Genomic DNA, 27,809 nt, shown 5'->3' with positions numbered 1-27,809 from the left:
GGCACTGTGGCTTGCGGTACAATTCGTTGTTGCCCCAAAGAATTCCCGCAGGAGCTTGTTTGCAAGAAGTTCCAGAAATCCTAGAATACTACGTTGCATTCCAATGAACTGCTTGCAGTCAAGTTCTCAGATAGGCATGACGTGTACGTGCTCACTACAATTCATGCTGAGAGTACTTACCCTGTCACGGTTTGGGGTCAGATGGCCAAAGTCCACAAGCCCACCTGTATACTTGATTACAACAAGTACATGGGCGGAGTGGACAAGAACGACCAGGTTCTTCAGCCATACAAAGCGAGTCGTAAAACTCGCACTTGGTATAAGAAACTGTTTACGCACCTGATCCAGATGGTAAAGGTGTGATATCACCAGGCTGACAGAAACTTCCTACCACCAAGCGTGCCCCCAGGTAACCTGATAAAAATGGTGCCTCACTCGTGTGGGAGGCCCGGGTACCCGCGGTTTGAGGAGGATTCTTGAGGTTTGTAGGGCATCTAGGTAAGAAAACGTTGGATGATCCATGCAAGCCATACCTCCCTGGAATTCCCCAGGTGTCTAGTTTTCAGAAATGTGTGGGTTTGGTAGGTTTCCCTAGCTGGCCGCCGAATACGGGGCCAAAAACCCAGGTGAACCCCCTTGCAAAACCAGGTTGCTTTGTGATAGGCAATTCTGATACGTTTTGGGCTCTTGCCTGTCACGTGTACTTGGGCTTCCCACACGAGTGAGGCACCATTTTTATCGGGAGACCTGGGGGAAGGCTGGGTGGTAAGAAATTTGTGTCAGCCCGGTGATGCCACAACTTTCCCACACAAATATGTATGGAAAAAGTGAAATATATCAGCTAAATTTGAGGTTTGCAGGGGGTGACTTTCAAGTAGACAAAGATATGTGGAAAATATGTTACTACAAGTAAATGTGGCCATGAACCACTACTGTACTTTTCAAATGGCACTACATTTACATTGGTCACACCATCACTGTTAAACAAGGGGACCTACTTGTATAATGACGCACAATGCAACACAGCTAGCTAGCATGCCCTGCCTGAAAGGGTGAGTGCAGGTAAGGGCCCCATTTCACATATTTATTTCCTTATCCTATTTTTGGCCACTGTGATGTTACATTCACTTATTGACACTATTGCTTTATGTCTCCTGGGTGCCTGCATTCCCTCATCAGTTAACCCACAGAACTGACCAAGTAATGTTATTTTGTCACTGATTACATATAATCCTTCACACTGACGTACACAAAGTCCAAACATCAATCTGCCTTGCTGTAATGTCAAACATTCAATTTGTTCTATATTGATGCCTACGGGTCATATTTGTCAATATTTGACCCATATCCACACAACTTTACATAACAGGCAGCCTATACAGTAGGAATGGTTAAGGCATGTATTTCTCATACTTTACTTATTTGTGTGCAATCCATCAAGTAGTTTCCAATCACACACAGGTGTTTCCAGAGTCCATTTCTGAAGTGGATAACAATGTCACACTTGGAAATATGCTCATGCACACTCCATTTCCTCTCAACCCAAGATGCTCATCTACAGAGTTGCGAAAATGTCTTCACTCAGCCTCACTCACTTGTACTTGTACTGAACTCTGCTGGCCAGGATCATTCTGATCAAGGAACTCAACTTCGTCTCACACACTGATGACATCCAGTTTGTACCATGATTTTCAGGAGATACCAACAACACCAACATTTGTTAAATTATACAATTTCACAGAAAACCTACCTGTATGTGAGAGTTATGGCTCATAATGTACATCTCAACGTATGAGTGAGAATATTCAGTCATATGTACCCACCCTTGTTGACTACATGGCTAGGCACAAAAACCTCACACTCAAACCATCACAGAGACCTGCCCATTATCTTGGATGCCTACATCACCCTGACACTTCACAATTCTCAGATTCACATCCGCCAGCTTTTAAAAAATTTCCGCAGTCACAATTTTCTTCTAATAGCTCTCTCCCCACACCTGTGACACCATCACCCAGGCACAAATCAAATGTAGACTGTGATACACCAATGCCTGCAACCATGGCATCTCTGCACAGCTGCTGCAAAAGTGGCACACTATTATACACACTAGTGGCTTACTATCGCTCAGCCTACCTTTTAACATAGATCACACCTCACTTCCTTGAGATGCAATGGCTGCCCATTAAGTGACACTGCCATTACAATATGCCCAACCACACCTACAAGGCACTATGCTACCAGGGTCCCATCTAGCTCACACATCATTCACGTTTTCAACACACAATCATGGACCTCTGCTCTCCATCACTTGCATTCACCCCACACCAATATCTTTTTGGGCAAGAAAGGAGATAGGGTGGTCTCATACATGGTAGGCAACACCTGTAAAAATTCATATCCAGCACATCATATTCAATATTGTTTAGTGCTATTGAATGCACATCTGGCTCTTCACATGATCCTAATTGGAAAGCCTTCACATATTTGGCACCAGGATCCCCTCTTGGGTCAGGTGTTTCCTGTGGCACACCACATTTCATTCCATTACACTGTTGGCTGCCTAGCACCTAGACAAGCACAATTGTTTCAAGGTGCAAGGGGGCCTGCATTGTCACTGAAATATCTGTAAAGTTTCTAAGGTCTGTGAATGATGTGCTGTTCCAGTCTAGGGCTTTTGCTTGGTATTGTGGGACTTATAGTCCTGGTCAATCAGGTTGTACATTACACTACAAGTCCCAGGATTCAAAGAACAACCTGGACTGGGGCAGCACATCATGCATGGACCTGAGAACCTTGGCAGGGCTGGACTGGGCTGAATGGACTATCACTGTTGAAGTTAATTATATTTATGAGATGTTAGACATTCCTGCCCTTTTCTTTGCAAGGTGTGTTGCTGCACTAAGCTGCATGACAGTTCTGACCATGGTCCATTGGTTTGACGTACCCTGTAGTTCTTTCATGTCGTCAAATGCCACTCAGTCCTATCCTTCTACTCCTGCCACCTAGTATGTTGGGATGAGTGACGTCACCTGCTCCTCCAGTAGGTCCAACTCCTCTTGGACATCGGGTCATCCTCTGGTCCTCATTGCTGCCCTCAGGTTCTTGGCCAGTTTTTCTTTGATCCTGCACTTATAATTGTTCCACTGATTCACTGTCCTTTTGTTTGCCCTATACTATTGATCTTATTAACTATGGACTGTCAAATGGATTCCTTCTTCCCTGATTGCAATTTGGAGGTGACAAAGAGACGGTGTTCATTTTTTGTCACCTCAGATATTATTATTTGGTTCTCCTCCTCACTGAAATTGTTCCTCTTCCCCATATCTGCTGTCTGGTCATCTTGGCTGGGTTCGGGTTGTTGCCATGACTGCTGGCTGATGGTTCTCCCTACTTGTCTTGCACTTCTACAATTTAAAATATTTTTGGCATTGAAATGCATTGCTCTTTGAAGTTTTCTCCCACGCAATGCGCTCCTGTGTGATGCGATACTGTTTATAGCGTGCAAAGATGCTTTACATGCACATCAGCTTTGCGTCACATGAGTGGCAGTTGTGTTTATTTATGGCACTTTGAGCCATCCTTCCAGCAGATGCGTCAGAATTTTCAACGCAACTTTGGACCTTGCAACATGGTGTTCCATATCATAAATATGGCACATCCATGTCACAACAAAGTGTTGCAACACAGAACACGTTTTTCTGACACAATACTACCACAATGCAGCATTTTGTTCTCTCATAAATATGCCCCTAAGCGCACAGCAAGAAAAGCCAGTGAGGTGGCATATTCTGAGGCCACTGGAAGTTGGATCAGGCAAAGTGGATTCTTACATTGAATAATTTTCGTTTATTTACCTAGTTTATCGATTCTGTCCAAACTAGGAACACTGGCCTGAAACTCTTAATACATCTTCCGAAATGTTCCAAACAGGAGCACTGCAGCTTACACCTACACTCTTAATCTACAGTAAAGCAGGTGCTCTAACTAAATTCAATAAACAATGTAAAGCTATAGGGCCTCATTGACAATATTTTGAGGCACATCAGCCCAGCAAGCCTTCCTACTGCGCTGCTGTGTATCAAAAGAAAAGGGCAGGAATGCACCATATCTACAAGATATGCCACATTCCTGCCCTTTCCCGTTCATTTCCCCTGCGCTGTTGCACAATGGGCTGTCATGCGCCAATGCATGCACGCTTGCGCCATGATGCACGGGTGTCTGTGTTCCAGGGGTGATTGTTTTAGTGCAGCAAGCAACAGCTTCCTGCACAAAAATAATCATGGGAGTGTTTTCCTCTTTCTGTGTGTGCTGTAGAATGCAAAACACATAGAAAAAAGAAAAACTAGGAGAAATAAATCTATATCTCCTCGTTACGCCTCCCTTACACCTCCCCTGAGGAGGCGTAGGAATCTGACCCATTCCCAGGTTTACAAAACCTTGTAAATCTCAGACTGCATCAGGTTTCATGGATGTTGCATGGGAACACTCACAGCAACATCCATGGAATGCCCCTTTCACGAAGAGTAATGCGTGAAAGGGGAAAAAATTACCAGGCAATAAAAAGCCACTCAGGGTGGCTTTATGCGGCCTTGTAAATATGGGCATGCACAGTGCGCCGCTACTTTGGCAAAAAAAAGTCACGCACCGGTAGCGCACTGTGCTTGTAAATAAACCCAACAGACAATATTGCGATATTACATCTGAAAGGGTCCTTGTTTTTGTCAGTGAGAGCAGCTATTCATAGCCCTTAAAACTGAGAAGAGCCGTCGAAAGTTCCCCATAAATCAGCGGCCCTAGTACTAACAAGGATATGTACTTATTCACCGGGCACTATAACATGGTTAAAATGTTGAGAGCAGAGCTGGTGAAGTGCTTCCTTTTCAAGCACTCTGCAGACTGCAATCATTCACTTTTTTATCCTTGGAATTGTGTAGAGCCAAGTAAAGGGAGAAATTCATAAACTGTAAACTGTTGTGTTATTTGTTTGAAAAATGACAACCAGAGGATCAGACCAGATAGACAACAAAATAATTTGTGATAGTGCTTGGCTACTAATGACAGTCTGTGCTTCAAGTGTAATTGCATACATGTGTCATCACTAATAAGTGTTATAATTTGTGATCGGTATGCAAATTTAAAAAGCAATCATTTCGTCCCACCCTTTGTCATTTTTTGTTTGTCTTGGTTTCTCCTTCTAACTTCTTCTCATCCCCTTCTGCTTTACATTCCTCCTCCTATTTATTCATCTACTCATTTCTTCTTATTCTTTCACTTACATCTTTAGCTTTTACTTTTCCACTTCTACTTTTCCTTCTCACTCCTTCTGCAACACAGCCCTCTTCGTTGTTCTTGTTCACCACTCATTTTTTTGTTGTTGTTTTCCTCTCCTTTTTTACTTTGTTTTTTTCATTAAATAGCGCATTTTCTGATTGGCAGACACGTGGACAAGGAAGCTTATTTGCAGTGCAATGCACTCTTCCTGCTATTCCTCTTTTACATTCTCTTTCCACTCTTTTCCTTCCACTAACACTGCTTTATCTGATGCTAAATCTTTGTTGTTTTTCTTTTACTCCTAATCCTTTTCTTTTTCAGTTTCTTCCTGTTCATCCTCCCACATAAATTGTTTTCACTTCGTCTCCTTGTTTCTTTTTATTTCACTTTATCTTCTCCTTTCCTTGTAAGTCTTGTTCACATGCTTTACCATCCACTTCCTCCCTTCTGTTTCTTTTATAGTTTTTTTTTCTGCTTCCACCACCCTTTCCTATTCCACTTTATACTCCTTTTCATTGTCTCCTTTCACTTTTTCCCGTTCATCTTTTTCCTCTTCATATTTACCTTCCTTCACATCTTCTATCTCTTTTTCTCCCGCTTTCTCCCTTTTTTCATTTTCCATTTCTTTTTCAAGTGCCTTACTTTTCTTCTACCAAGTAAATCATTCCTTATCTTCTTCCATTCAGTCTTCAAGTTTTTCTCAATTTTCCTCATATTCATCTAATTCTTTCTTCTCTTTCCCCTGTTAACACCCTTTCCCTTCTATCTGCATTCTCCATTTCTTATTGTTCCCCCTTAAGTTCTTACCTTCTGTTCGACATGGCCCTCTGTGCAGGGTCACCCCCAATAGTTTTCCATTGCCCCTCTGAACCCATTTTTCTTGGATTTTATGGCTCTGTGCACCTTTACAGTGCTAAAATGCTTTGGCTTTTTCCTGCAAACATGGTAAACTTGTGAGGTTAGTTTACTAGTAAGTCCCAAGTAAAGTGATACTCCATGTACCCTGAGCCTGTGAATTAAATGCTACTAATGGGTGTGCAGCACTTATTGTGCCACCCAGTTAAGTAGCCCTTTTTAAAGATGTCCCAGGCCTGCTATTGCATGCAGCCTGTGTGTGCATTTTAAACTTCTATATCAACCTAGTAAAATAAACATTTTGCCTGGCCTAAACCTTCTTTTTTAATACATATAAGTCACCCTTACAAAAAGCCCAAACAGCCCATGGGGCAGGGTGTGTTGTATTAAAAAAGGTGGACATATAAAGTTTTACATGTCCTTGTAGTGAAAAAATCTCAAGTCAGTTTTTTCACTATTGCAAGGCCTAACTCTCCTATAGGATAACATTGGCTTACCTTATTACATGTAATAAGTGAAACCTTTTGTGCTGGAGAAGGTAGGAATATCATGTTTGGTGTCTGAGGAATTGTGATGAAAAAATACTATTAATGTTAAAATCAGATTTTAAGTTGCAATTCTTAAAATGTTGCTTTTATAAAGTTCAATCGAGTAAATTGGGCAACCCAATACACCCTTGAAGGCTTGGGTACTGAAAAATGTTTGTCAGGTAACAGTGCCTACAAGGGATTTTGTTTCAAACTATTAATCAAACTCAATTAAACACAATCTATTTTGAATGCCCTTGTTAGTGGCCGCATATTCACGAATTGCACAAATCAATTACAATAATCAGAAACTGAATATATCAAAAATAGGCCAGGGCAGTGAAGTCCGCTCCGTTCACGGAGTTAGCGGAGTTTTCTGTACTCCGTGGAGCTCGCGAAGTGCAGAAAACTCCGCTTCGCGAAGTGCAGCAGAGTTTTTTCCCCAGTCGCGAAAGGTAAGTTTGCTGGCACGAGCTGCAGCTCTGGGAGAATTGGTACCTGAGCAGCAGGAAGAACAGCGTGAACAGCAGTTCGCACTGCAATCTGCACCTTCGCAGAGTTTTTTGTCACTTCGCGGAGTTCCACGTAAGAAAACTCCATCAGCTACGCCCAGGCTTGATCAAAAAGAACAAAGATGGGTGTATACTTCATTTGTTAGAATTTTTATAAATATATAACTTACAGGGTATAAAACACAATTTACAAGCACACAAGCAAGAGAGATTAAGGATCTTACCAAGAGTTATCTCCTGGTCACTTATGTAAGTAACCAATTTCTTTAGCCCATTTGCAGATGGAAACTACCATTCCACTTTGAATCATTAATTCCTATATAACAATTTTCTGTTGAAAATGGGTTAGATATGTCACGGTTTCAGTATTTTTGCGTAATCCATCCAGTAGACCATCTTTAGGGTAGGAGATTCATATGTGGACTGAAGACCCTTCAAGATGTGGACCATTGAATAATTGGTCCAGATGAATAGTAATGAATCAAGGCAATCTTTCTATTGACTGTGGTATAATTAGGTTTCAATGCGCAGTCTCAAACCAATTATGCAACTTGACACTTATGATATTGCTGCCTGACTCCTGCCGGGACACCTTTCTCTGACATTGTGTGTTTCATTCCATTTGACAACATAAGTGTCAAGACGCCAAATATTAAACGGTGTAATTGGTTCGAGACTGCACGCCATTTTCTTCACATGCAGTTGTGTCATCCAGTTGAACTCTAGTCAGTTCTCAGATCAAAAATGATAATCACATACACTTAGGGCTTAATTAAGAGTTTGGCGATCCGCCCGCCGGAGAACTGCATCTGTCTACTCCACGCCTCCGCTGTGCCGGCAAATAACCATCCTTTATATTAGGAGTTGAGCAATCCGAAACACACACGGCCTCCCTGGCTATACCGTCGGCGGTTCTGCAGTTGAGTAGCGGTGGGCTGATTTTTTGAAAGTGACACGGCTGACACCGCCAGGATAGCTTTTCCACCCGGGGGTGTATTACGAGTACACAGTGAAATTGGTGGTCTCACAGCAGTAGACAGCCAACGGCAGTTAGTCAAAGGCAGAAAAATACTATTGGCTGTACCCAGATACCACACATTGGTAATCTCGTCACAAGTGGGAATGCCTGCAAACCACACTATAAAACACATCCCTAACTTGTCCTCCATCCTTTGCCATTCCAGACAGACCAGCCATCTTCTTCACAACTAGAAATAATCTTTTATTAATCATTTTGAAAGTTTCACTCATTAACCACCACCACCACCACCTTTTAAGTCCATTTGCACAATCTAAGCCATTATTCCCTTCTTAAGTATTCATTTGAACAAACTACTCTAACACTTTATTTCTCCCCTCACTATGACCCCCAAAAAACAGCCTTCAATGAAAGGGAATTAACAACCATGGTGGATGAAATCCTTAAAGCTGAGCCCCATATTTTGGTACCCATGTCAAGAATTCTCCTGACAGCACAAGATCGGAAATGTGGGAGAAGATATTAAACAGTGTGAATGCTGTTGGAAGCACCCTGTGCACACAGAACGACATTAGGAAGAGGTGGAACGAACTCCAGATGAAGGTTCGTAAGAAGTATGGCAACCACCTCCTGGATGCACGGACAACTGGTGGAGGGCCTCCCCATGTGCCATTAGTACTCATGCCCTGGGAGGAGAAGGTCTTGGCCATCCTACACTCTGAGGGGCCGATTCACAGAACTAACTTAAGACAAAATCCTAAACTTACTACTTTTGGTATTCACAGATGTTAGGATTTTGTCTTAAGACAATCTTAAGACAGACTTAAGACAGACTTAAGACAAACTTAAGACAAAATCCTAACTTAAGTCTGTCTTAAATCAGTCTTAAGTTTGTCTTAAGTTTGTCTTAAGTCTGTCTTAAGTCTGTCTTAAGTCTGTCTTAATTTTGTCTTAAGTCTGTCTTAAGTCTGTCTTAAGTCTGTCTTAAGTCTGTCTTAAGTTTGTCTTAAGACAAACTTAAGACAAAATCCTAACTTCTGTGAATACCAAAAGTAGTAAGTTTAGGATTTTGTCTTAAGTTAGTTCTGTGAATCAGGCCCTGAGGGCTTGGAAGGAATACAGAGAGGAATAGACTCTAGTAAGCCATACTACAAGAACTGGCACAATATCACAAAGTCCTGTCTAAAATCGAATAGGCATTTTCTGTCTCATTTACATCCACTCCCTGAACATGGCACATAGATTACAGCTCAAAAGTTGTTTTTTGTGGCAAAGAATAATGGTGCAAACTACACTACGGATATTCATTGAAAAAGAAATATCAGATTCCAATTGGGTCTGTAAGTGGAGCATAAAATACTACAAGCATGGAAGCATGTAATTTGGGGTCATGTAAATGTGTGTTCAATCGATGATCTGTACAATATACAGCTATGGTACAGTACTCATCACGGATGTTACAAATAACTACATCTACCATGAGGCATTGTCTCTTCACTACCACTCAGCATGCTACACTCCTCAATTCCCTAACTCCACTCAAGGAGCACAACTCTTCTCTGCCTCAGCTAAAGGGGCATCCCCTTCAACACATCAACCATGAGGCCTGGTCTCTTTACCACCACCCAGCATGCTATACTCTTCACCCCACTTATCACTTGGCAGCCATCTTCTACTGAACTCACACCACTCAAGTAGCTGTAATATTCCCAGCTTCTGCTAATGGTACATCCACTTGACCACATCTACCATGAGGCCTGGTCTCTTTAACACAACCCTGAATGCTACACTGCTCATTCCCCCTCTTACCTGGCAGACATCTTGCAACACAAATATCCAACATGAAATCTGTCACATTGAGAAATGTACAGAAATGGAATCTGAAGCAGGCATCTTAAGTTGTTGGCATCCTGCACACAAACCCAGAGCTATGTTGTCCTGAGTTACAGAAAAACTCAACTATACAACTAAGAAATGTGCGACAAACAAGATACTTAATTGAGGACAAAGTAAGTCATCAAAGCTCATTGTTGACAACCTACCAAACAATATTCCTTCTTGCATTAACAGAATTACATTGGAACCATACTCTATCATTGTAGGTAATTGTGGAAGACTCACTGAGGAAATTGCAAATTCAAGAGAAAAAGATTTTCACCTTTCTTTCAATCAATCAGGGGAATTGTAAGTGTGCTACTCACCCATGGGGGTCTCAAGGCGCGGGGGCGGTTCGCTGGTTTTGCTTAGCTGAAGAGACAGGTCTTGAGGGTCTTTCTGAAGGTGATCAGGGAGGGGGCGCTTCTGAGGTCTGCTGGTAGCTTGTTCCATTTCTTGGCTGCGATGTGGGAGAAGGATCTTCCACCTTCTCTGGCTCTGTGGATGCACAGGGTTTCGGCTCGTGTGAGGTTGGAGGAACGGAGGCTTCTTTTGGGTCCGTGGGAGTTGACTCTGTCGTTGAGGTATTTGGGTCTGTTGTTGTGTAGGCATTTGTAGGTGCGGTTGAGGATTTTGAAGGTGATTATTTTCGCTACGGGGAGCCAGTGGAGTCTTCGTAGATGTTGGCTGATGTGTTCTCGTTGGGAGATGCCAAGGATGAGTCTGGCTGCGGTGTTCTGTATGGTCTAGAGTTTGCAAAGTAGGGACTTGTTGATGCCGGCGTAGAGTGCGTTTCCATAGTGAAGTCTGCTAGTGATGAGTGCGTGGGTGACTGTCTTCCTTGACTCCGGGGGGATCCATTTGAAGGTCTTGCGGAGTATGCCGAGTGTCTTGAAGCAGCTGGATGTGACTGCGTTGACCTGTCGGTTCATGGTGAGTGCAGAGTCGAGAATGATAGCCAGGTTCTTGGCGTGGTCTGCAGGGTGGGTGGGCTCCCAAGGGTGGTTGGCCACCAGGTGTTATCCCATGCTGAAAGGGTGGTTCCAAGGATGAGGACTTCTGGCGGTTGTGGGGTCTCGGGTGAGAGAGAGGATAAGCTGGGTGTTGTCGGCATAGGATACGATGCTGAGTCCATGTTTTCATAGGATGGTTGCTAAGGGGGCCATGTAGATGTTGAAGAGGGTCGGGCTCAGTGATGACTCTTGTGGAGAGGAAGGGAGATAGCCTGATTCTCTGGCTTCTTCCAGTGAAGAACAATCGGATCCAGCCAAGGGCTGTTCCTTGTATGCCGGAGTCGTGTAGTCTGGTGACTAGTGTGCGGGGAGAGACGGTGTTGAACGCTGCTGATAGGTTGAATAGGATGAGGCCTTGATCCAGGAGGGTGCAGATGTCATCTGTGGCGGCGAGTAGGGCAGTTTCTGTGCTGTGGTTGCTTCGGAATCCGGATTGGGACGGGTCGAGAATGGAGTTCTGTTCCATGAACCGTGTTAGTTCTCTGTTGACCAGTTTCTCTGCGACTTTGGCTGCGAAGGAGAAAAGCGAGATGGACCGGTAGTTTTTGAGGTAGGTGGGGTCCGCTGTTGGCTTCTTGAGGTGGAGCCTGATTTCTGCACGTTTCCAGACGTCCGGGAAGGTGCCTGTTTTGAAGGTGGTGTTGATGGTGCGTTTCAGTTCAGGTGCGATGGTGTGAGGAGGGCAGTGGTCGGTGGGAACCCCTGAGTGGATGCCTTTCATGGCTGAGGCGGTGTCTTTGGTTTTGAGGAGTGTCCAGCTGGACATGGTTAGTTGGTTGTTGTCCGAGGGGGGCGGGAGGGAGGCTGCGGTGTCTGGAGGACGGTCCCTGAAATTGTCGTAGAGGGTTTTGATCTTGTGGTGGAAGTAAGTTCCGAGCTTGTTGCAGAGGTCTTGGGAGGGGGTGATGTCTGTAGCTTCGCAGTGTGGGTTGGTGAATTCCTGGATGACGCTGAAGAGTTCCTTGGAATTGGTGGAGTTGGCTAGGATTTTGTTGTGGTTCTGATTTGGTATTGTAGTCTGTCATGGCGTTCTTGTAGGTGTCGTAGTTTTTCAGCTGTCTTGGTGTTTCTCCCGTTCTTCTCCAGGTGTCTGCAGGTGCACCTGGTGTCCTGGAGGGCAGTGGTGAACCAGGTGGTTTTCCTGGGGTGTTGCTTGTCGGGGTTGCGTGGTGGGGCGAGCTCATCTGTGGAGTTGGAGATCCAGGTGTGCAGTTCTCTGGCTGTGCTGTTGGCGTCTGCAGTCCAGGTGTGGCTGTCCTGGGTGAGGGTGGAGTTAAGTTGCTCGTCAGTGACTTTGCTCCAGTTCCTTCATGGTGGGCGTGGCACAGGTTTGTGTGCTCTAGGTTTGTCGATGGTGAAGTGTACGCAGTGGTTGTCATGCCATGGTGGTTGCGTTGTGTGGCTGAAATGGATGCTGTTTTCTGTGGCAAAGATGGGGTGGAGGGTGTGTCCTGCTCGATGGGTCGGTGTGGTGATGAGTTGTTTGAGTCTGATGCTGGTGAGGTTGTCCCGGAGGATGGCGGAGTTGGGGTCATTGGGGTTGTTGAGGTGGAAGTTCAGGTCTCCGATGAGTATGTAGTTTGTCGATGCGATGGCGTGGGGTGCGATGAAGTCAGTGACGGTGATGGCAAAGGGTGCCCAGGGGCCGTGGGGGTCTGTAGACGAGGGTTCCTCTGAGTGTGGCATTGGGGGTGATTTGGATATTGAAATGCAGGTATTTAGCGGTGGGAAGTGTTTCGCTGGAGGTGGTGAGGTGGAAGGTGCTTTTGTGGGTGATGGCTAGGCCCTCTCCTGGGTGGTTGTGGTGGTCCTTCCTTTGGATCTTGTATCTGTCTTGGATGGCGATGTTGATGTCGGGGCAGCGGAGGAATTGGTCCAAGTCTCCGTGATGAAGGTAATGTCGGGCGAGATGGAGACGTTTCAGATTTCTGTGGCGTGCTTGTTTAAGGAGCGTACATTTAGGAGGATGCATCTCAGGGGTTTTTCTTGCTGGCATCGGTGGTTTTGGTGGCCGGTGTGGTGTGAGGGTCTGGCGGCAATGGAGGAAGGAGAACTGGCCATGTGTTGTGTTTGGCGAGGCCTCTGTGCATGATCCAAGTCTTCCGGGGTTGAGTGCATGGATGGTAGTGGAGTTGTAGTGATGGAGGGTCGTAGGTCCAGGGTTCCTGGTGCTGGCCGCAGTTGGCACGCGGAAGGGGGCAGATGGGCTTGCCTTAAGTGCACCTTCGGTGTGCCAGCGGCACATGCCATAAATAGGGGAGGGGCAAAGGATGAGGCGGGAGCAGGGGCGGGAAACAGCGGGAAAAACAGTAGTGAGGGGAGAGTAAGGGGGGGCTGAGAGGGGAGATGGGCACAAGTGACGAGGAGAAAAACAACAATAAAGTACAATCAAACAGAAAAAGCACAATAATCAACCTGGGGCTAGGTTAGAAAACAAAACACACAGGGCAGAGAAACAAGATAATGGAAGAGGCAGAGAGCGGTCTTGAACCCTACCAGAGTGGGGCTCGCAGCGCTGCAGTGTACAGTGGAGCTGTAGGTGAGAGACCAGGCCTCGGACCGAGGGTCTGGGGCCTAGCTCGCGCTCCCCGCAGCGGTCGCCATGAGTAGGGGAGGGAGAGGGTCAAGCAGCTGGGAGGCGGGCGCAGGAAACAGCGGGAAAAACAGTAACAAGGGCACTGTAAGGAGGGCTGAGAGGGGAGATGGGCACATGCGACGAGGAGAAAAACAACAATAAAGTTCAATCAAAAAGAAAAAGCACAATAATCAAGCTAGGGCAAGGTTACAAAGCAAAACACACAGGGCAGAGAAACGAGATAACGGAAGAGGCTGTCACAAACCCTACCAGAGTGGGGCTCGCAGCGCAGCAGTGTACAGCTGAGCTGTAGGGGAGAGAGTAGGCCTTGGACCTTTGAGAAAATGATATTACATTATTGCAGATTTACATTATTAATGTGGAAGATGATTTATGTGATTAGTTACAGATATCAGTTCTTCAGCTCAGCAATGGACTGGACACAAATGTCCTGGAAGAACACACATTAATGATGCCATTAACTTTCATCTCCATTTGAATTCATAGCTGACCCAGTAACTGCTGCCAAGTAGATAGTAGAAAGTCAGTAGAGTTCCTACCAAGATGACGACGACAAAGCCCTCAGTGACCAACAAGCTCCAGAAGCATTGGATGTCGACGACCGGCCTCGCACACCTGGCCAGTCTGGGCAGACCTCAACAGTTGGCCACTCTGAGACCACACCTTCTATGTTGGCAGAAACAACTCTGACAACATATGTCCCCATGACCACTGCACCTAGCATAGGGAGTACCCTCTCCTTCACCCCAGTCCTAGATTCTCAGACAACCACCACCACACCAGTCAGTCAGAAGCCAGGACCGACTCAGAGTGTGCAGTCTGTGTCTAGGGCAGCGGGCAGTGGTGCTAGAGATCGGAGAAGGGCCAATGTGGATCCCCAGTGTGACTCCACTGATAAGGTGGGCACCCAGGCTGCCATACACAGGTCCTGGCTCTTTACCAGGACTCTCAAGATGCGTTGGGCCAGGTTGTCACTGCAATTACGGGAAATGCAGGGGTTGTACCAGTCCACATTCCAGGAGGTCGCTGCCATTTGGGGCAATATGGCTAGCCTCAACAACAAGGTAGCGGGCCTTCTCACTGAGGTGGCAGTTGTCCGCACTGAGGTGACCAGCCTGCGTTCTGAGGTGGCCTCCATGGTAGGGGTGCTGAGGGATATCAATAACACCTTCTGCAGGGCTTTATCCCCAATAGCTACCCTTCCCTGTGTGCCAAAGCCATCATCACCAACAACCTCTGCAGCTGCCACAGAAAGGGAGGCCCTGACAGAGGAGTTTGCATCTGCATCCGAAGGCACCCCATGCTCAGCAGCTTCTGATACCCTCTCACCCAGAAAGAGGAACTTCAAGAGGGAAGGGTGGCAAGACCAGAACCACTGGCAGAGAACCACCTCACCACTAATGTTGTTGCTGTGTGTGCCAAACATTCATGTTGCTGACTCGACCACCCCACATTTCCCACTCTGATGTGAGGAGTCATTTGGACTTTGCTACCCGGAAACTAGGGACTCTACTTCTTTCATCCACCATGATTGTATCCTCCACTTCAAATGTTTGTTTTTATCCACACTCCTATCAGTGTTGTTCTCACAATCACTCATTATTTTTAATACTTGTATTCTCATTTAAATAAATTGAGATATACCCCAATAATACTGCTGTCCATCAGATAGTATCTAACATTGTTTCATGTGTTGAATCATTCATGGTCAAATAAAATAGTATATTTGTAAAGAAAAAAATTCCCTCTGTACAGTGGTAGGTCACATGTGGGTACACACATATTGTTTCATCTTCTACATCATTGAATCTGTACATACAGAGACTGATTAAATGTGTGTCAGGTCAGATATATGTCTGCAGCAGGACTAGCTAAAATCTGTACTAGCACCATTTTCACAACTTGATATCACAATACAAAGTAGTCATTAACTCACTTCATGTCAAGAACCGTTAATTAATCAAAACGCATATGACGTGCTCATGTGGTTTGCCTTAAAGATCATTTTATCAAAATAACAGATAGAAATTAAGTACACAGACACTTGTCTTCACCACAGTCCTTGAACCCAGAAACTTACCATTCATGTGTTGCCTACATTTCGTGGGATTACACATGTAAATGTCAGTAAGTGTGACAAGAACACTTAAAACATTATAAGAAGACACAGAAACAGTCACATGCAAGTAATAAGCAATGAGAAATGAGGTCATGTGAAGTCAGATTTACATTAACTAGCCTTAAACCAAACATTTGTTGTGACACATGATGGCACGCATATTGCATTGGGAACAACACACCATGAGACAGAATTCCATGAAAAACAAGGTACTTGCCAAACCATTGCAGCACATGCTGTCCTTACAAAGATGTGCACATCCATCATCTAAAACACACAGTCCTAGGAATAATCCATGGTCACTCCTATTTCTCAGAAACAGCAACACATATGAGTCACAACTCGCTTATCAATACATAAAGACGAGATGGTGCACATACTTACAAGTGAACAATACAGTGATCAGGTATGTATTAAATAAGTACACATACCCCTTGTCTGCTTGTTCAGAGGCTCAATATTTTTAAACAATGTCAGTGCATATTGGCTTAATTAATCACATTAAAAGGGTAATACTACAGCACTTCCCCATGTCTCAGCATGGTTTGATTCACTCAAAATATGTTCTCAGTCTGTACTTTAGGGCCTAGTGCAAATGTTAACAACGCATCTCACAGATTTACTTACCATCAGGAGAAGTAGTTGCGGATGAGTTCCTGACATACATCTGCTACATTATCCTCACCACTTTCATCATCATCACGGCATTTCCTGGCGCCCTGCAGCTGGGTTCCCATGCTCTCCATCCACTGGGATATACAGTATCTCCTGTCTAGGGGCAATGTTGTGGACGAGGCAGCAGGCCTTTTCTGGTGAGTATTGGTGGGATCCACCAGTCCTGTCCATGCAGTGGAACCTGCCTTTCCGGAGACCAAATGTCCGCACCTTGGCCAACTTGTCCTTCCTTGTGCGCCATTGAAGCGTTGTTCAGCAGGCGTTGTTGGATTTTGGAGTGGCGTCAACAACCATTGTCGGTTGGGATATCCTGAGTCTTCTAAATATAAAATATGTAGGATGAAAATATTAATTCACACACTCATATGAATTTGCATGATATCCATGCATAATCAAGAAACCACACATCATACTTACCCACAAGCCATATCCTCTCTGGTTAGAGCTGTGACATCAGCCTTGGTATGTTACTGTTCTGCAGGATGAAGCTATCATGGGCAGCTCCTGGGAACTGTTCGCAGACATTGGAGATGTACAGATCTGCCAAACAGACAACTTGCACGTTAATGGAGTGGTAGTGTTTGCAGTTCTCTGTAAACTTGCTCACGGTTGTGTGGTGCCACTATGGGAATTTGTGTACAATCAATGGATCCAATTAGATGTGGGATTTGACCATAGAAAGGTGCCTTCACTGTGCCCTAATCATCACAGGGGGGGCTGAATGTAGTGGCTCACATCTTTAAACAATGCAGCAAGCACCTCTGTCAGGACATGACTGGGCATCGCTTGTGACATCCCACCTGAAGTGGCATTAGTAAGCTGAAAAGACCCAGTGGTCAAAAAGTGCAAAACAGACAAAACCTTTCCAAGAGGGGTGATACTGTGGGGATTTTCTATCTCTGGTTGGAGATCCTGCTCCAACTGACTAGTCAGATCCAGGATAGTCAGAAGATCCTATCTGTATTTCTGTATGATGTGCCTCTCCTGGATGGTCTGGAGATCAGAGAATGGATGGAACACTGGAGAATGACTACCTCCTCCTTGCTCAGGATATGCAAGTGAGAGAGTAGTAGAACATCATTGCACTCTGCGAAATCAAAATACTCTTTACATGTAAAGTATTGTACAAACGCAAATAACATATGTTGATAAATGCAGGAAACTGTGGGCCCGATTCACAGAACTAACTTAAGACAAAATCCTAAACTTACTACCATATTCGTATTCACAGAAGGCACTTACTCATTTTGGTATTCACAGAAGACACTTAGTCACTTCGGTATTCACAGAAGTTAGGAGTCCTAACTTTAGGACTCCTAAATGCCTTCTGTGAATACCGAAAGTCTTAAAATTAGGATTTTTCTAAGTTTAGGAGTCCTAAAGTTAGGAATCCTAACTTTACTACTACTAAACCGAGAAAAATCCTAATTTTAAGGCTTTCAGTATTCACAGAAGGCATTTAGGAGTCCTAAAGTTAGGAGTCCTAACTACTACTACTAAATTGAGAAAAATCTTAATTTTAAGACTTTCACTATTCACAGAAGGCATTTAGGAGTCCTAAAGTTGGGAGTCCTAACTATACTACTACTAAACTAAGAAAAATCCTAATTTTAAGGTTTTCGGTATTCACAGAAGGCATTTAGGAGTCATAAAGTTAGGAGTCCTAACTTTACTACTACTGAATTGAGAAAAATCCTAATTTTAAGACTTTCGGTATTCACAGAAGGCATTTAAGAGTCCTAAAGTTAGGACTCCTAACTTCTGTGAATACCGAAATGAGTAAGTGCCTTCTGTGAATACCAAAATGAGTAAGTGCCTTCTGTGAATACCAAAATGGTAGTAAGTTTAGGATTTTGTCTTAAGTTAGTTCTGTGAATCGGGCCCTAAGTACTGTGAATTCCTTACTAGCCAGCCTGCCTTCACTAACAGTCACCTACAAGGTCACAAATCACATCCCTACACCTTCATCATGCACTACATCAAGTGAAAGTAGCTGACATGGAAAAAAGGGTTGCTTGTCTTACATGTTTAAAATGGTACACCATCACACATGTTGCAAAGTTTGCCTGTGTGCCATTTACATCTATGCATTGCACGAGTACCATGTACAAAACTTTGACTAGGATTATAAGCATGTGAAAAAGTAAGCCTTAACATTTACATGTAGTGGTAGTGGTGCAAATACAATTGTAAAAAAAAGACAGTAACAAGTAGGTCCGAGGCCTTTGCAAAAACATCACATTTAACCTCTGACATGGCGGTTGTCTGAACTTGCGCTATTAGGAAAATATAGCTGAACACCGCCAGAGGACAAAGACCGCACACTTGACAGTTTCATACATGGTGGGATCCCTCATAGAATAACGTTGGCTACATTTTATCGCGGTCATGCAATGGGTATGTATGCACCATAGAAGTACACTGCAATTCGCTGCAATGCTGCCATTAACCACTCTTAGTGCTCAGCTGCTGTGTGTTACATCTGGGAGCAACCATGCTAGCCCAAACCAGTGCGAGGGCTCCTGGCTTCACAGAGCTTGCAGGAGAAGTCCTACCAAAGTATAACCAGGTCTATGGTTCATCCGGGCGCAGCAGGTAAGTTCAGATTTTTGATTTGAGGATGCAGAGGTCGCTATCCCCAACTGTCAAAGTCAAACATACCCACCATGTCAACAATCTTACAGTTGTCCATTTAACTTCCATAACAATGTGTGCACGATATGTGTAAGCACGTGATAGCACTTAACTTGTACGGAATTAACAACCATCTCTAGAAATATGTATCTGAAACATGTGGCAGGGATAATAAACTGGATGAAGGTCTGAATGTGAAATCCATTGGCATAGTCATATGAAACATGTACAAGCCTTATGAAAATGGTTATGTAACTATACATACCAGTCAGATGGGTCGGTGTTGCATCTGAGGAACGATGGTATGTGTATGGACATCCACACGTCTCAAAACAGGTGACTCAGCAGTAACTACTGTGCTAGTGTTAAAGCATCCTCAAAAGCAGTCACTATGAGCAATCCCATTCTGTTTAACGTTTTAGCAGGGACATTTGGATGTACATACCTTAATGACATTCCGAAACGTATGTAGTGACAGTGGGAGCATGATGCCTAACTCACAAACAGACAATTCTGAGAAGATGACACTATACCTGGGTCAACACAACTGAGGCAACTTGTCCCTCAACATAATGTAAATCTGTTTTGCACCACATTGTCATGTTACCAATCATAACTACTAATGTGTGATGTCATGTACATTTTTATGATCAGATTTGTTATACTCTCAACACTCCTGTGTTAATTTCAGAGCATCAACTACACAATCATCGGGAGTCACATAATGCAAAGCATCCACATGTGTCTGAAAGTGGCTGTAGGACCCACAATTATGACTGTTTAGTCTTAATGATACATGTACAGTGCTTTAAAATCCAAAATGGTAAACATCTGTATATCTGAGATTGCACACAAGAACTATGTTCATGATATGTGTCACTCTCAGAGTCATACAGATGCACACAATGTTGTATGCTGAAAGTATGAGTCACCACACTTTGGAGTAATTCAACTCATAAAATCATATTGGAACATGTCAGAGTAGTCAGAAAATATTGTGTGCTCCATGTATGAAGCTGTAAAAGCTCACCTTAATAAAGTGAAAGAATGAATAAAAAAAGTCAAATTGGTCTGGTTGTAGAGCAGAATCTAGCGCTAAAATCCTCATGAAGAAGGCTCCGCCTCGCATAAGTGGAAAAGAAGAAGGGACAGTGACGGAACCCAGCGCAATCATTGTACCCTTGTAGCCAAAGTAACCGGATGGCAACAAGGGACTAGTCGGTATCTTGGTGTTCATTGAGCTTTAATGCCATAAACTTTAAAACTTGAACAGTTAATGGTCAGAGTGTAAGAATCAAATTATTATGGCTTAGATGCCACTCTGAAACTTTTTGTTCCTCAAGCAACCAATTGTTTGTGCTATTTCAAGGGCATTATTGGGATTTCTTTTTTCTTTTCTTCCTACTCTATTGTTTGCTAGTACATGTGGCAATTTTCTCTTGGGCTGGATTAAGCAAGCATAAGTTTATGCGGTGGATCATCTCTTGTGGCCCAGGTGCCCCAAGGGCTTCAATAATTAACTGGATTGAACGGGAATGCAAGTTAGCCCAACCTATGCAGAGGGCCACCCCGCAAAGATTTTATTAGCAGAACAGAATCGAGTCAGTTCTTAGGCCAATCTTATACTCTACCCACATTTTGAAAGTTTTAGCTTTCTTATTTTAACAGCAGTTTTTACTTATGGTTTACCATAGTATTATCGTAATTTGTCATGTCTGTTTTGAAACAGGAAACTGTTTTCATTGATGATGTTTTGTAATGGTTTTAATTAACTGTACAATAAAGTACTACCTTACCTTACATTACCATGCATGGAGTCATAGTTCTGGCTTGTCCGGACATTAGTAATGTCTGCCATTGTCATCGAACCTGTACTTTACTGCCAATGGTGTCTAGTGTGACCTCTTGACTGGTTACACAGTGTGTGTTGGCCTGCCCTTTGGGTGGATGTGAAATCAGCCTGACTCCAGGACCAATCTAAATGTATCAAAGCATTTAATGCATATAAGTGTGATGTTATCCAATGTATGTGTGCCTGCACAACAATGTTTCTAATGACCTCTATCCTGTAGAAATGGACATCTTGCACATGTTGGTTCTCCAAAAATCAAGTCCATCAAGCATTTGTGTCATCCCTCCAGGTCAACACCCAACTGAAGCAAAGAATTTGGAAGGCCATCGCCAGGAAAGTGCGGACCCAGGGAGTCTTTCGCCGACACAGTTTCCATTGGAGGAAAAAGTGGGGGAACCAAGACGCTGGAGCTGAAAGATCACCCTAGTCAAGCTGGGAAAGTCCTCCCCACTTCAAAGGGGAAGGCGCCAGATACTACTCCCCTCATGGCCTGAATTTTGGCAATTCCTTAGCCTGAGCTTGATGGTCAATTGAGGGCCTATGAATCAATACCTAAGCACACTTGTAATGTCACAGGTACCCCTAAACGGATCTATCTGTATTGTGACCAATGCCAATTCATATGACAGAGTACAAGCCTGCGTAGTGTCGTCATGCTTGGCACACATATGTGTTTTGGACCATCCTCAATATTGCAGTGTGCAACTAAATGTATGGTTCTTCATGGCATGGCCTCAGGGTCCAACATAATATAAGTAGGCTGTAAAGGTGTCAAGGACATATGTGTGAGGTTTAAGTACAGCATAATATGTCTCATTACTTACAGTGATTTGAGAACATGGGTGGTTGTTCACAAATACTCATCGACATGATTGTCTTGAGTCAATATAAATCTGATGTAGAGGCTCAGATATACTTGGTCTGAGGGCCCACAATACAGTATGTAGGGGATTTTTCATTCAACATTAATGGCACACACAAATAGATTACATTTGCAAACATGATATTGCCTGCAGATGAGTAGCATGTAATGGTAACAAAAAAAAGTTGTGTACATATGTGGAGGCATCTGGAGAGCAATAACTGACAATATATGTATGAGAGTCCTGGTTGTTTTGCTATGATGTATCTTCCCAATGGTCAACAGGTGTAACAAACTCTACATGGGCATTGGATTCCCTTTACCAGATGCTGTCACTTGAATAAAACCATATGGAGATGGTCAGGAGTCAATCCTAGTCTGGAAGTGTAGATGTGCAAATGTGTATGTGTTGTCAGGGCATATGGATGTATGTGTTCATATGTCAAGTGAACATGTTTATCACTTGGTTTAAGAATTTGCTCAGGATGTCAGTCAAATTAGCAACGTATGGGAAACACCCTATAGTCTGCCTGACAATGTGTATACTCATTGACCAATCCACTACCCCCCTATTTACAGACAGTTTGGAATGGATTATGGCGTTGCCAATAACATTATGTAACAGACACAGTGCTGTGCAAATCATGTAGCAGGATCAAAAGCGTCCTTATTGCAAGCCTCATTATGCAAGTTCTGTGATTGCACCATGTCCCTGTGAGGAATGGGTATGATGGAAGTAAGCAGTGTCTTGATTGTTGGTGTCATGTTTCCCAATCATGTGTGAATCTGACATATTCACACAGGGTAAAAACAGATGAGGAGTAGCTGTACTTAATACTTTCAACTGTCAGATCCCGTGGTCAATGCCACCATGTGTGGAGAGATTACTAGCTCATGTCGTAGACACGGATGTGCTCTTGACATAGCGGTGTCACTAATGTCATACCGATTGGGATAGTTTTGATGTCAACATTGCTAGATGCTGAGAGTGCTAAACTTTGCCTCCTGTGAGTCTACAAAGTTTACCATTACACAGCTGTTAAACCATTGCAGCATCTACAAAGCCAAGCGGCGGAGACATGGGCCTAGATGTTGGGGCAGCAGCTGGTCCAAGTGGTTCCAGTCGGGACACTGACACTGATGGACCCAGAGGCCATGAGGAGTTCAATGGATGACCCAGTCCAGATGAATACATCAAGGGAGTCGGACTCCAGGGCCTCCCCCTTTGTGGTGGCGGCCACCACCAAACCTGGAGCAGTATTATCAGTGTCCACCACCCCCCCTGTCATCTCCACCCTTCCTGCTGCTCCCCAACGAGTTGCACAGGCCCACACCCTACCTGGGTTCCCCATCTCCTCTGCTGCAGGCACCTCTACCTCTGCCCCTGTGTCCTCAGCTGCCCTTGGTGAGGAGGCTGTTGGTCTCCTGAAAAAGATCTCTGTACGGAAAACTGAAGTGTTGAATGATATCCAGAGTCTGGCAGCCAACATACACAGATGGCTCCCTACCTGGGTAGAATTCATAGTGGGGCGTGTGCCCTACGAGGTCAGTTCAGGCTCTGGCCTCCTCATTAATGGCAGCTATACCCCTACCTCAGCCTTCCATCCAACAGCTTTCACTGACCCCAAACGCCTTGCCCATCCCCATCCCCAAATCCCACACCTCTGCCTGCCGCAAGCAAACACACACCTGTGCATGCACCCACACAAACACACACCTGCAGCAAACAACCAGCAACATACCCAGAAATCACTACACACAACACACCTGCAGACATACAGCCAGCTGCACCACTACCTATCATCACAGACAGTACACCTCTATCCACCTCACCTTTACCAGCAGCTGACACCTTGATTTCTTCTCCCTCCCAACATGATTTACCCTCAACCCATACCCGTGACCATTTGTTCTTGTTCCTTGGACTTTGCCCTGTTATACAACATCTGCCCATTCATCATACCAGGACCGCTTTTTCTATACCTTTCCCTAACCTGTGCCAGCAGGTCTGTCAAGAATCCGGTACTCGCAATTTTATTGGGAAACTCCCAGTTGCAGAATGCTGACTTTTTCCAAATTCCATAAGCAGGCCTTCCCTCGAGCTTCAGAACAACAGGTGCTCACGTGGACAAAGAAGAGACTCCTTGGGTCACATTACTGCCTTCTTCTACACCCTTCTGGTTATTTTTCTCTTCTGGTATTCTTACATGTGACAGAACACCATTAAACTACTTTCTACACTCTACTGATTCTCTATGCACCTTTTTTCAATTTATACTCTCTTACCCTCTAAGCTAAAGGCTTTAGCTTCCCCTCTTTATTTTTTAAATGGAAATGCTTCCAAAATATTTTTTTTTTTTTGGTTCTCTTTTAAATGTCTTGCTTATTACACGTTTTCTTTTATTTATTTGCCTTGTGTTTGCATTTTAGACATTGTTATTGTTATTCTAATTTTCCCTTTTTCTTTTATAGTCTATACTTGTGGTTTGACGACTTCAGAGGACTGGCACCAACTGGATACCATGGAATTTTCAGGTAAGCTTATTTTCACGCTTCTGTTCTTTTCTTCTTATTTTCCTCGAATGTTTTATATTGTACAGTATCTCAAATTCCCTAACTAACTGACTGACGCTTCTGAATATGAACACTACCCTAAACTAGTAAATACGCTTGCTTGAGAAATAAACACTACTCTAACCTCCTGACTAGCTAAGCGCTTGTGCAGGAGATGCACACTCTGACACGAACGTTTTGGAAGTGCTCGGCTCTGAAATCTGCCAAAGCACTTTACAGCAGAGTCTGTCCTCTTGCCTTCCACCACCCATGAGAGACTAGACCGACAACCCTGGTTGCCTTCGCCCACCTCCTGCGGACCCTTCCGTACACCCTGAGAAAGAGAGGAAGGACCCATTTCAACTACAAAAAGCACACAATGATGGCAAAGTCCACCCACCATCCCAAATCCACCCATACTAAGCCCAACCCCAGTCATTTAAAAATGTAGCCCACTTGTCACTATTCTTCCCTGAGGTACCTGCCCAACCCATATGATGCTCCTCCTGGAAAGTGTGTTCAGACAGTGTTTACTTGGCAGATGAAGAGGCATATTGCCTGTTGAGCTTCCACCAGGCATTATTGTCGTGATAGAATGTCATTCCTGACATGCTATTGTATATAGTTGTGTTGTTATAAACATATCTTCATTTGTATAAATAGTCAAGTGTGATGTCTTAGGTATTCTTCAAAAATGTTGACAGTCTGGATCTCCATGATGTTTTTTGGCATCTCAGGTTTGTACATGTGTGTTCTTGCTTCAGAAAACATAGATAGGTAACTGACTCCATAAACCACAATGATGAATGGAAGCAGTCTGAGATGTCCATGAGTTGCATGGATTGACATGCTGCCACACATGGAATGAGGCTACTCTGAATGATGTAAGTCATGTGTAATGGCCATCATGACAATCTGTTTGAAATTGATACTCTGGTTATTGTCGGATGACATATCTTGCAGAAGTTAGTGGTTGACATGCATCACAGTTAAAGGGTCTAGATACATTGTTATTACTCATTTTGTCAGAGTACAACAGTCCACATGTGCACATAGGTGTACATTACTTTCACATGACAGATCTTCCTGTGTCACAGAAGCATTGTCCACATTTACATGACTTACATGTCAGCTAGGAAGCATAGAGCTCTCCCCATGTGAATGACCTGTACAATGCAACTGTACACATTATACTTGATAGTAGTATATGCAACAGTTTTTATGTGCACAGACAAGTACCCACATGGTGGTCTGATTGTATAAACATGTTCATTGTAAACAATCAATGTCTCACATTAATAATGGGCTAAAATCTCATATTTGACACATTTTCCCCTGTACTGTGAACATTCTGGACAGTACTAGATACCGTCTACATACTGTACAATGTTCGCACAAGTGTCTATTACAGTAGTCTTGAAATAGATCCCAGTGACTGGTGTAACAAACACGGAGCTTAAATCCTACACTTGTAAGGCACCCGTTCTGCCCTAAAACTAAGTATGTACCAAACAATTGGGTAATGGAAATCCTATGAAATGTTTGACTCCATATAAAAAGCATTGGACCTCTTCCTCAGTGAATCACTATGTGGAACATTGGATTCTGCCTCAAAAATGTATGAACACACCACCTGTCACATGATGGCCTTTTTCAAATAAATAGCTGCCAGTGTAACCGTGGTTTGACAAACTGATGGTTTATCAGGCGTGATTTTGTTAGTGACAGACCCAGCATTGCTCTCCCTATTAACAAGCTGTGTATTGTTGCAGGGATTTTGCACAAATACAGAACTATGTGCAGGAAATGGGACCTTGGTGTACAGGGAGTGAGTCTTCCTACCACCTTAGTGCCCACGAACCGAGGACTTACTAGGTATAGTGTCGTACCTGCTCTCCTATTTACTCACAGAGAAACAAATGATTAGACAACCCAGAACACAACACACCCAGATCTCTCAGGAATCGCGGTAACAAGACACACCATTTCACTCACTATTTTGTACTTGTCCATAATAAGATCTGAGAGAGACACGAAACAGTTTAAAATATTTATTTTAACCAACGTACCCTAACATGCAGTATACGTGCCACAACAAGCAGGAGAATGCATATTACAAATATTGTCAGCATAGCAGTCAATCCATAAATCATAAAGGCGGATGTCATTATAAAAAGACAATGGAGAAAGGACTATGTTGCCTAACCTCCCTCCCCTTGTTAAGAAGAAGTATTATTATATAATAGAAGATCTCCCGGCTTTGTCAGAAGACCGCATACCTTAGCCTATAGATGGTAGATCTATATCATAGGCCCTCTTCTCCCTGGAAAGGTCCCTCTCCAAGTGTGTGTCACCTCTTCGTGGACCCCACTGATAACCCAAGTAGGCTGTCCGAAAAACAGCTGCATTGATATGTTTTGTCTAAGGGCTAAGGACTGGCCAGAACAAAATAACATAGGGCATTGTTATTTGACCTTGCACATAATGTTCAGTCAAAATCCCAGGAACATGCAGAGAGTAAACACAGCGATGAGTTCTCATGTGAAAGCAGTCTTTGAAATGATTGCAAAAAATAAAGGCGTGTAGTAACATGTGCAAAACAGCAGGCAAGCTGCAACGTGCTCATGCTAAGTTAGTGAAAAACGACAATGTCCCTATGGGCCCCGTGACAGTATCCATGCCGGAACATGCTTGTACATCTACATTGATTTGGCCAGGATCCGCCTGACAATCAGGCCAGCAAGTACTGACAAGTTTGAGGAGCTAACGGTCCCGATCTGAATCTGTCTTTATGAGCAAACTCTGCCTCTTACACATAGCTGCCTATGTGCCATGGTTCCAGCGCTCATAGTCTCTGTGGTGTATTCTCCAAGAACAGTGATTCCAGACCCTATTCATTCATGTCCCTTCAGTAGTGGTTTTCAGAAAAAGATAATTGCAACGGACAAGATCATGTGTTAGCGTCTTACATTTCTTAATAATTGCCATCTAAAGTGACTGTAGTTGCCAAACTCACATGGTCACAAATTCATACATGAGAAATTCCATGTTGGAATTTCACTCAGCAATGAACAAATGTGTTGTCTCACTCATGAGTACATAAGGTAGTCAAATGGAAAGCCAGGATCTTAACCCTGTCAGTCACGCTCCTTTCATGAAAATTTCCACTCAATTTCGAAAAATATTACACATAACCTTACTTGGATTGCAAGCCTTAGTTTAGCATTTTCAATTTGAAAAATAACAGCAAACAAGATGACCACTGCTTCACATACATTAGAAAAACAACAGACTCCGGCAGATATTGGCCACGAGAAAGGCGGTCTTGCACGAGGAAGCTGAATACTTTGTATCACATTGGCAATTTTTGAAAGTCACGGATCAATGTTGGTATCTGTGCATGGCTAAGACCGCCTATGTTGTGTACAAATACAACACAGTTTTACGATACACTCCACTTGCCTCCTGACGCTGTGATCTACT

Source organism: Triturus cristatus, chromosome 2_2 (genome assembly GCF_964204655.1).
Source record: "Triturus cristatus chromosome 2_2, aTriCri1.1, whole genome shotgun sequence".
NCBI classification, from domain to species: domain Eukaryota; kingdom Metazoa; phylum Chordata; class Amphibia; order Caudata; family Salamandridae; genus Triturus; species Triturus cristatus.
The sequence above is the reverse complement of the archived record's forward strand: the minus strand, read 5'-3'. Positions refer to the sequence as shown.